The sequence below is a fragment of the Muntiacus reevesi genome, chromosome 3 (genome assembly GCF_963930625.1).
Source record: "Muntiacus reevesi chromosome 3, mMunRee1.1, whole genome shotgun sequence".
NCBI classification, from domain to species: domain Eukaryota; kingdom Metazoa; phylum Chordata; class Mammalia; order Artiodactyla; family Cervidae; genus Muntiacus; species Muntiacus reevesi.
This window is the reverse complement of record NC_089251.1, coordinates 188,421,766-188,431,878: the sequence shown is the minus strand read 5'-3', so window position 1 is coordinate 188,431,878 and position 10,113 is coordinate 188,421,766. Positions and strand designations below refer to the sequence as shown.

Sequence of the window (10,113 nt, the reverse complement as noted above, 5' to 3'; positions counted from 1 at the left end):
GGCTGCTGCCACTACATTCCCTAAACTCTACCCTCCACTCCCGGTAAGTACTCCCAGACAAGCGGGAGGAACCACTGGAATTAAACAAAGGCTCTGCTCTGCCAAAGAGCAAGAAGAAAGAATACCCTTGCAGATGCCTCCTGGAGAAGTCCAGCAACCTCCAATGACAGGGGAAGATGATAATTATCACCAAGTTCCTGTAGCCTATTACTATCAGCCCTTTTCATCAACCGATATACTGAACTGGCAAAAACACACCCCCTCTTGCTTGGTGGAACGCCAGGGCATGACTAGACTAATGGAGACTATTTTCCGCACCCATCGACCAACCTGGGACGATATAATGCAATTACTAGCATCCCTCTTCAGTACAGAAGAGAGATCTAGGATCAACACTGAGGCGAGGAAGTGGTTACAGGAGCTGGTTCCTGAGAACACTGCTAACCCAGAGACATGGATAGAGCAAGCCTTTCCCACTGACAGGCCTAGTTGGGACTATAATACAGAGGAAGAAAAAATCCAATTAGACAGATACCGGACAGCGATTATACAAGGACTTAAAAGGGGAGCCCGGAGGCCGATGGACATGTCAAAACCGGCCGGAATAGTTCAGAAGGAGAACGAGTCACCTTCTGAATTTTACGAGAACCTTTGTGAGGCCTACAGACTCTACACCCATAGATCCAGAAGCTACGGGCTCCCAGATTGTTATCAACTCGGCATTTATCTCGCGAGCATTTCCTGACATAAAAGGAAAGCTTCAAAAGACTGAGGGAGTTCTAGCCATGTCTAGTTTTTGGCTGATTCAAATAGCAGATAAGGTGTTCTGGAATAGGGACACAGAAATAGAAAAGAAATACAAGAATAGGTATAAAGACGAGCAGAGGAGAACAGACGAAAGGTTTGCAATGTTGGCTGCTGCGCTTGGAAAATCTTACGAAGACTTTTCCACCGCCGAAGGAAAGACCCCCCCCCCCCCAGCTTCGAGGTCAGGACAGCCCTCCAACCAGCCCCAACGGAGGCCCCGGGCCCCATTGCAGCCAAACCAGTGTGCCCTATGCCGAGTTTTGGGCCGCTGGAAGAATGAATGTCCTAAGGCAAGGAAGGAAGAGGAAGCTCCCACAATTGTGGGCCTTGCTGACTTGGAAATTAAATAGGGCTGCCGGGGCTCAGAGGTATCAGGTCCCCGAGAGCCCATGGTAACTGTAAAAGTGGGGGACCAAAACATTGACTTCATGGTGGATACAGGAGCAGAACTGTCGGTCGTAACAAAACCTGCGGCACCACTGTCCAAAAAGATTACCGATGTAACTGGGGTATAGGGAGAAGAGATGATTAAATCATTTTGTCAGCCCAGAAAATGTCAGATGGGACATGAATCACCAAGTGATTCATGGATTCCTCTACGTTCCTGAGTGCCCAGTACCTCTGTTGGGAAGAGACTTGCTCTCCAAACTAGGAGCACAAGTGACTTTCTCCCCGGAGGAGAGGCCCACCTTCCGGATGGGCACTATGACTTATTTGCTCTCTCTCAATAACCATCAAGATGAGTGAAAGTTGCATGAGCCTCTGAAGGAAGAACTGGGTGGGTCAGAAGAGCATGAAAGAGAGCTAACTCAATTATTCCCTGAGGTCTGCGTGGAAGACAACCCCCCCTCCCCCCAGGATGGCTAAACATCCCGCCCCAGTGATAACAGAACTCAAACCAGGCACCATCCTGGTTAGAAAGCGCCAGTACCCGCTACCAATAGAGGCCTGGGCCAGCATGCTGCCCCACAGCAATAGACTGAAACAAGCGGGCATTCTAGTAGAGTCCAGTCGGCTTGGAATACGCCGATCCTGCCAGTCAAAAAGGAAGGAGGACAGGACTATAGGCCTGTATAAGATCTCAGGCTAGTCAACCAGGCTACTGTGACTTTACACCCCACTGTTCCAAACCTCTATACCTTACTCAGCCTCCTCCCACCGAGGACTAAAGTTTATACTCGCCTAGATCTCAAGGATGCCCCTTCTGTGTACGCCTCGCCCCAGCGTCACAGCCCATCTTTGCCTTTGAATGGGAAGATCCAGTCGGGAGCACCAAACAACAGCTCATCTGGCCTCCCCACAAGGGTTTAAGAACTCCCCAGCCATCTTTGGGGAAGCCTTGGCTTCTGAACTGAACTCATTCCATCCGGAAGAGTATGGATGTCGGCTCCTACAATACAGGGATGACCTGCTGCTGCCTGCTGAGACCAAGGGAAAATGCTGGAAAGGGACAAATGCACTGCTCCAGCTGTTGATGGAAGCAGGTTACCGGGTGTCGAAGAAGAAGGCACCGATCTGCAAGAAGGAGGTGAGGTATCTGGGGTTTGTTTTAAAGAAGGGCTCAAGGTTCCAGATCCTAATTGGGTCCTATATACTGATGGCACTAACCTGATAAAACAAGGACAATGGCTGTCAGGTTAGCCAAAGCAGAAGGGGCCATCAAGACTTAAAAGGGATGGTGGGAATTGCCAAGTGGCAAATTATTGGTACCGGAGGAGCTGGCACACACTCTGGTAAGCCACACACACCAAGAGACCCACCAAGGCCATGCTGCCTGCTCACAGGTTAATGCTGCCTCTCAGGTATTCAGACAAAAACCTCCAGGTATTCAGCTGAAAGGCATGCTGCCCTTTAAACACCTGGGAGTGGACTTCACTGAAATGAAACCTCACCTTCACTACCATTACTTGCTGGTCGTGGTATGTACGTTCTCGGGATGGGTAGAAGCTTTTCCTACTGGACTGAAAGAGCATCAGAAGTAGCCCAGTGCCTGCTTAGGGAAATAGTTCCCAGATTTGGACTTCCTACCAGCACTGGTTCAGACAATGGCCTGGCTTTTGTAGCTGGTTTAGTACAACAAGTAAGCAAAACTTTAAACATCAAATGGAAACTGCACACTGCATATAGGCCCAGAGTTCTGAGATGGTGGAATGAACCAACTGGACACTTAAGGAGACTCTCCAAGTGGATCAGAGAGACTGACTGCTCCTGGGTGGACTTGCTTCCGATGGCTCTGCTCAGACTCAGGATGACCCCACAGTCCCAAGGCTATTCTCCATATGAAATTGTGTATGGGAGGCCCCATAATAAACAGGTGTCAACAAATTTGCCTCAGGTAAGGGGGGATAGGATTTCACAGCAGATGGAACTGGGTAAGGTAAAAAATCAGGTAACTAAATTTGTACAAGAAAGGGTGCCACTCCCCTTTCGGGAACACATTCATGAATTTACACTTGGTGACCAAGTATGGGTCAAAGATTGGAAACATGATTTGCTAGCCCCTTGGTGAAAGGGCCCTTATGTTATTCTAACTACCCCTGCTGCAGTGAAGGTTGCAGGTATTGTCCCTTGGATCCATCATACGAGGGTGAAGAGAGCATACCACACAGATCCAGAAAACGCTGAGTGGACTGCACAGAGGGACCCCACTGACCCTCGAGAGACTAAGACCATCCTTAAGAAGAAGGAAAAGAAGATCCCGGACGAGCCCCTTCAGGATGAAGCCGCACAATCAACTCCTGCTGCTTGGCCTCATCAACGTGATTTTGAATTTCACTTCTGTTTCAACTCAGGACAATATTTTCATCTCATGGGCACATTCCTACGTGGACTTTCACAACACCTCCGACTGCTGGGCATGTGCGGCTATGCCTCTGTCAGTGATGGATGGACTTCCCTGGTGGGTGTCACTGCTTTGCCAAGGAGATTTTAAACCTCTCTGCTCTTTTCTGGGATGACAAAAACAGACTTTCCTCTCTCCTGTCAATTATAACCTCTCCTTGCTCTCTTGGTGTAAGACCTACAGTCAATAGACTCGGGTCATGGGGTTACATTTGATATAAAAGCCAGTGTAACAAAAGCCTAACCTACAACAAGCCCTGGTAAATCTACCTTATTTACATGCTAGGTGGACAAGGTCTGTGTTTCAATGGTATGAGTATATTGCTGCCTTATTCATACCCTCTAGAGGCACAACAGATATTATGATGAACGTAGAGGCCTTGACTAATTTCACAAAACAGGTCCCCCTAGATAGAACAAAAGCCATCCAAGCCTTAAATGAAGAGAAAATCCATATGAGAAAAGTAGTAATTCATAATAGAATGGCTTTGGACATGCTCACAGCTGCTCAAGGAGGGACCTGTGCTATAATTAAGGTTGAATGTTGTGTATATATTCCTGATGTATCTGGCAATGGATCAGTTGCTTTAGATGACATGAAAACCAGGTAAAAGCAATGTCAAGTGAAAACATTCCTTTCTGGACTTTGGTCCTATCTCGGGTGAAGTGTGATTGGTGGAAAACTATATTTACCACTGTTATAGTTGCCTTGATAGTTCTGCTCTGTGGACCCTGAGTTTTACAATGTTATGAACTTTGTAACCCAGAGGTTACAAACGCTATCGCGTTCTCTAATGTGGGTGGCCGGAGGGCTAGGGTACAATATATCACAATAAATGATGCTCATTACAGTAACTAGGAACATCAAGAGCGGGGAATGAAGAAGGAATTTATAGGGCCTGGACTCCAAATTAGGCCTGTTCATGCTGACCACGCTTGGCCACCTCTCCAATGGACTCTGAACTCTGGGTTTAGTGCCTATGGAAACAACAACAGAAGGATAAGACCGCCTCTCGACAGGGGAATCTTGAAGATCTTATCCAGGTTACTCATCGCCTAAGAGAAGATGTACACTAATCACCCCTTCCTCCAGACAGACCATAAATTTTTCTGTACCTGTCGGAGTGTAACCTCATGCTTATTGATTATTGGCTAATTGTTTAACTGTCTGAGCACATGGCACATGAGCGATGGGGTTATTGGGATTGTATTTATCCTTCCTTTGTTTATGTCAGTCTCAAGGAATTTGGGGTGGTGGGTTCGGACATGTACACATGGGATATAAAAGATGTTCACAAATGCTGGTCAGGGTCCTTGGCTAAGAGGAGACTCTGCCTTGGGCCGACTGGTGTAATAAACTGCACTCCACTATCTGCATTGTCCTTCTGAGTGAGTTTGTTTCCAGAACGTGTGGCTGCAACAAACTGAACTGACGGACCATTGGGATCACAAAGAATCAGAAATGATTGAAAGACTATCACTCATAGACAAAAATAATCCCAAAGCTCTGGGATCTACCCAAAATGTAAAGAAATAGAGTACAAAATACCTTCCAAAAATGTCTAATGGCTAGGGGTTGGAGCATGGGTGAGAAATTAAACTAAATCCTAAGTGTATTCTTCTGAATTCAATCCATTCCATAAGCTATTTGCACATTTCATGGTTGATTTGTTTTGCATTGTAGCTTTGGGATTTAAATGCAAAATATCAACTCTTTAAAAAGATATTTAATTTTTAAATATTATCTACAAATAAACATTAAATCTGATTAATTTATTTTAAAGATATAACCCAGAAAAACATCTATTTCTGCTTTATTGACTATGCCAAAGCCTTTGACTGTGTGGATCACAATAAACTGTGGAAAATTCTGAAAGAGATGGGAATACCATATCACCTAACCTGCTTCTTGAGAAACGTATATGCAGATCAGGAAGCAACAGTTAGAACTGGGCATGGAACAACAGACTGGTTCCAAATAGGAAAAGGAGTACGTCAAGGCTGTATATCGTCACCCTGCTTATATGGCTTATATGCCGAGTACATCATGAGAAACGCTGGGCTGGAAGAAGCACAAGCTGGAATCAAGATTGCCAGGAGAAATATCAATAACCTCAGATAATGCAGATGACACCACCCTTATGGCAGAAAGTGAAGAGGAACTAAAAAGCCTCTTGATGAAAGTGAACGAGGAGAGTGAAAAAGTTGGCTTAAGGCTCAACATTCAGAAAACTAAGATCATGGTATCTAGTCCCATCATTTCATGGCAAATAGATGGGAAAACAGTGGAAACAGTGGCTGATTTTATTTTGGGGGGCGGGGGGGCTCCAAAATCACTGCAGATGGTGATTGCAGCCATGCAATTAAAAGATGCTTACTCCTTGGAAGGAAAGTTATGACCAACCTGTCAGGGAATGTTTAAGGAATTGCATATGTTGTTTTCTGTTTCTCAAGGGCCCTCTGTTCCTTATCAGTTCCTGGAAAACAGGAATGAGCAGAGCTGCACACAGTTCTCAGGACTGAGGCCATGAGGCGGAACACATACTTGGATTCCTTTCAGTAACCTTTTTACTTTTCTGTAAAGTTACTTAGTCATGTTCCTATTTCCAATGCATGGATTGTCTTTTGGCTCTGTGACCATTGTTATTCCCTAGTTACAGTTGTTAGGGACCTATGACTGTTGTTATCCCCTTAGCTACTGTTGCTATGCGTCTGGTTTCGGTGTTTTATACTCAACTCTATTTTTCTGCCTAAAGCTTCCTTGTATAACAATATATAAACCATGAGTTTGGTTTATATATATAAATATATATAACAATATATAAACCATAAAATATGCCATGAGTAAAGCATCCTTGTTCCGCTAGAGACTTGGGTCCCCCGCATCCTTCTTTTCATTGACTCCTGTCCCCAGGTTCTGGTCTGTCAAGAAGACCATAACACCAACCTAGACAGCATATTTAAAAGGAAAGATATTACTTTGCCAACAAAGGTCTGTCTAGTCAAGTCTATGGTTTTTCCAGTAGTCATGTATGGATATGAGAGTTGGACTATGAAGAAAGCTGAGTGCTGAAGAATTGATGCTTTTGAACTGTGGTGTTGGAGAAGACTCTTGAGAGTCCCTTGGACTGCAAGGAGATCCAACCAGTCCATCCTAAAGGAAATCAGTCCTGAGTGTTCATTGGAAGGACTGATCCTGAAGCTGAAACTCCAATACTTTGGCCACCTGATTTGAAGAGTTCACTCCTTGGAAAAGACCCTGATACTGGGAAAGATAGAGGACAGGAGGAGAAGGGGATGACAGAGGATGAGATGGTTGGATGGTATCACTGACTCAATGGACATGAGTTTGGGTAAACTCTTGGAGTTGGTGATGGACAGGGAGGCCTGACGTGCTACAATTCATGGGGTTACAAAGAGTCAGACACAACTGAGCAACTGAACTGAACTAATAATTAAATAACCCACTTAATTCAACCCATGTTTACTAAAACTCTTCCATGTCAAAGTTGAACCTCTGAACTCAAGAACTTTGAAGCAGATAGGATCTACTAGTATCCTGTAAAGCAAATCTAAAGTACACAATTAGAATGGTGCTTTTAAGTATAACTTTCTGTGATGATGAAAGTGTTCCACATCTATGCTGTCCAATATAGAATCCATGAGCTTCTGATCATTTGAAATAACGCTCGAGTGAAAGAAAAGTTGAATTTTGCACATTATTTAATTTTTCATGCAAATTTAATAGCTACACTTGTCTATTGGTTTCCATCTGGACAGCAAAGAACTAGAAAATGGGTAAAACTGACATAAGTGACATAAGAGGTTATAAACAGTATGCTTGCTAGAATGTTTTAGGAAAAAATAACACTACTGACTGGTCAGGGGAATTAGGAAACCATTTGTGCAAGTGACTTCTGGGAAGAGTTTAAAGATGTGTAGTATTGGTTTATATATAAATGTGTGTATGCACACACACACATACACATTATGAAAGGATCAGGGGAAGAATTTTGCAGGGAGAGGGACTAGAGTGAATAAAACAATGTGTGGAAACTATTTGGAAACTGGTAAGGCCAGCTTGGTTTTGGCATAAAAGTATGTACAATAGTAATATGAAATTATTCTGGGTAGATTCTTTGATGTTATTTTGTAGATCTTGATTACCATTCTGAAAAGATGGCATTTACCTTGGTAATAACTTTTGCATCTTTTCTGGAGCACCAAATTTATGTGACCAGAGATGACAATCTGATGGCAGTAATTAAGAAGAATTGTGGAGGGACAGGAAAACGAAAACTTGTACTAGCAGACTCATACAAGTATTGCTGGCAAAATAATGAAATATGTAACAAGAATGACAGAAATGGAAATTTTGAGATGGTTTAGAAGTTTCTGTGTTTGGAGGCATGTGAATAGAAATTGGTACCTACCATTTTTCTTTGGAGATTTGTGATGATAGGATAGCATGCAGTGGTACCTTTCACCGTCAAAGTGAGAAGGGATTTTGGCACCTGGGAATGAGATGGAGGGAACTGAGACCTGATAACAGCTTTATGAAGCTTTCAAAGAGAAAGGAGAGGGGACTTCAGTTTCCACTGGTCACCAAAGCATCTGAGAGTTTAAAGAAGGTGCAAAAGTAATAGAACTGCCCAGAGATTGCTTTGGCCCCCTTAGGAAGCCCTACTTACAGAACCATCCTGTTGAAAATATTTAAAAATTTCTCTTGAGTGTCCTTCTTTGACTCATGTGTTACTGAGAAATGTGTTATTTAATCTCCAGGTATTTGGGGATTTTCCAGCTATCTTTCTGGTTTTGATTTCTAGTTTAATTCTATTGTAGAGCAGACATGATATGATTTCAACTCTTTTAAACTTGTTAAATTACATTTTGTGGCCTAGCATGTGAATATATACTGGTGGATGTCCCACATGAGCTTGAGAATAAGGTTTAATATACCGTTGTTGGATCAAGCAGCTTATAGATATCAATTATGTCCTATTGATCAATGGTACTTCAAGTTCATTTGTGCCCTTACTGATTTTCTCCCTGTCTGTCCAATTCTGGTAGAGAGGTATCAAAATCTCCCTCCAAGAATAACAGTGGGTTCATTTATTTATTTTTATTGTTCTGTAAGCTTTTGCCTCATATATTTCAATGTTCTATTGTTTAGGTGCCTGCACATTAAAGATGGTTATGCCTTCTTGGACTACTGACCCCTTTATTACATACATACACAATGCCCCTCTATATCCTTAACTTACCTTATTCTAAAGTCTGCTCTTTCCAAAATTAATATGGTTACTCCCGCTTTCATTTGATTAGTGTTACCACGGCATACCTTTCTCCACCTCTTTCCTTTTAATGTACATATGTCTTTATAGATAAAGTGGGAGAATTTTAGACAACCTATAGTTGAGTCTTGTTTTTTATTCATTCTAATAATCTGTGTCCTTTAATTGGTTAGAACACAGACTTTTAAAGTGTGTGATCTATACTATGTGATTCCATTTTTTGTCCTTTCTTAGCTCATCAGTTATATTTCTTTTTAAACATTTTTTAGTAGTTGCCCTAGAGTACACTACACATTTAAAAAAAATTCAAGTCTGTTTTCATATAACACTCCATTACTTCATGGGTGAAAGTGTGTTAGTCACTCACTTTGTGTGACTCTTTGTGACCCCCTGGACTGTAGCCCACCATGTTCCTTTGTCCATGAAATTCTCCAGGCAAGAATACAAGAGTGAGTGGCCATTCTCTTCTCCAAGGGACCTACTCAACCCAGAGATCGAACCTGGGTCTCCTGCATTGTAGGAAGATTCTTTACCATCTGAACCACCAGAGAAGACTTTCATGGGAGTACTTTAATAATAGCAGAAGAAATCCAAATTCCACCCTCAATCTTTTGGTGAGCTTGTATCCCTGTGAACATCACCAGTCCTTCTCAGTGTCCTCAACTTTGGTGTGACCACATAGCTAGAGGGAGCTGAAATTAAGTCTCTTCCTTCCTCCAGACAGGCTGTTCTCAGTCACTCAGTCACGTCTGACTCTCTGTGGCCCCAAGGACTATAGCCCATCAGGCTCCTCTGTCCTTGGGATTTTGCAGGCAAGGATACTGGAGCAGGTTGCCATTTCCTGCTGCAAGGGATCTTCCCGCCCCAGGGATTGAACCAGCATCTCTTTCTTCTCCTGCATTGGCAGGCGGATTCTTTACCACTAGCACCACCTAGGAAACCCTCCAGACAGGTTAGGCTCTAAAAAAACCCCAATAGGTTAGGCTCTAGTGAAATAACTTCTCCTTGGGCTTGGCCTTGTTAAGAACAGAGTGCTCTGGTATATTTTTAAATGGTCACTTTGCCTTTCCCCTGCTTGAAGCAAGAGATAATTTTCCTCCAATATACATAGAGGTCCTGGAGATGAATCACAAAAGCATGGGACCCCCCTTAGGATTGGGTCTGGGGCTAC

General features: G+C 43.3%; 1 pseudogene; it reads left to right on the top strand.

Annotated features, from left to right (window-relative positions):
* The first annotated feature begins 2,056 nt into the window (after positions 1-2,056).
* LOC136164181 (endogenous retrovirus group PABLB member 1 Env polyprotein-like) lies at positions 2,057-4,484 on the top strand (annotated as a pseudogene).
* The last annotated feature ends 5,629 nt before the right edge of the window (positions 4,485-10,113 follow it).